This window comes from Mercenaria mercenaria, chromosome 17 (assembly GCF_021730395.1).
Source record: "Mercenaria mercenaria strain notata chromosome 17, MADL_Memer_1, whole genome shotgun sequence".
Lineage (NCBI taxonomy): Eukaryota > Metazoa > Mollusca > Bivalvia > Venerida > Veneridae > Mercenaria > Mercenaria mercenaria.
The window spans coordinates 14418270-14418548 of NC_069377.1; positions in this window are offsets into that span (position 1 = coordinate 14418270).

A 279-nucleotide genomic window follows, 5' to 3' on the forward strand; every position below is an offset into this window, starting at 1 on the left:
TCTTTACTTTTCAAATAAACGCTCGCAGACCGGAAATCAATTCTGCGGTCGTTTCCGCGCAATTCTCTAGAAATTCTCGTTTCATGCCGGCTAAAAGAGAAAATTGATGTCAATTGAATATAATTATTTCAGCAGGTATTTAAACACCAAAATAAGAGTAATTACCAAATAAGTCTATAAAAGTAAGCTCCACCTCGCGTTTAGCCAATCAATCAATTTCCCGCGCTCAATATCCCGCTGTCTGATTGACAGACGTGGAGAAAACTATCCGAAGCTAGC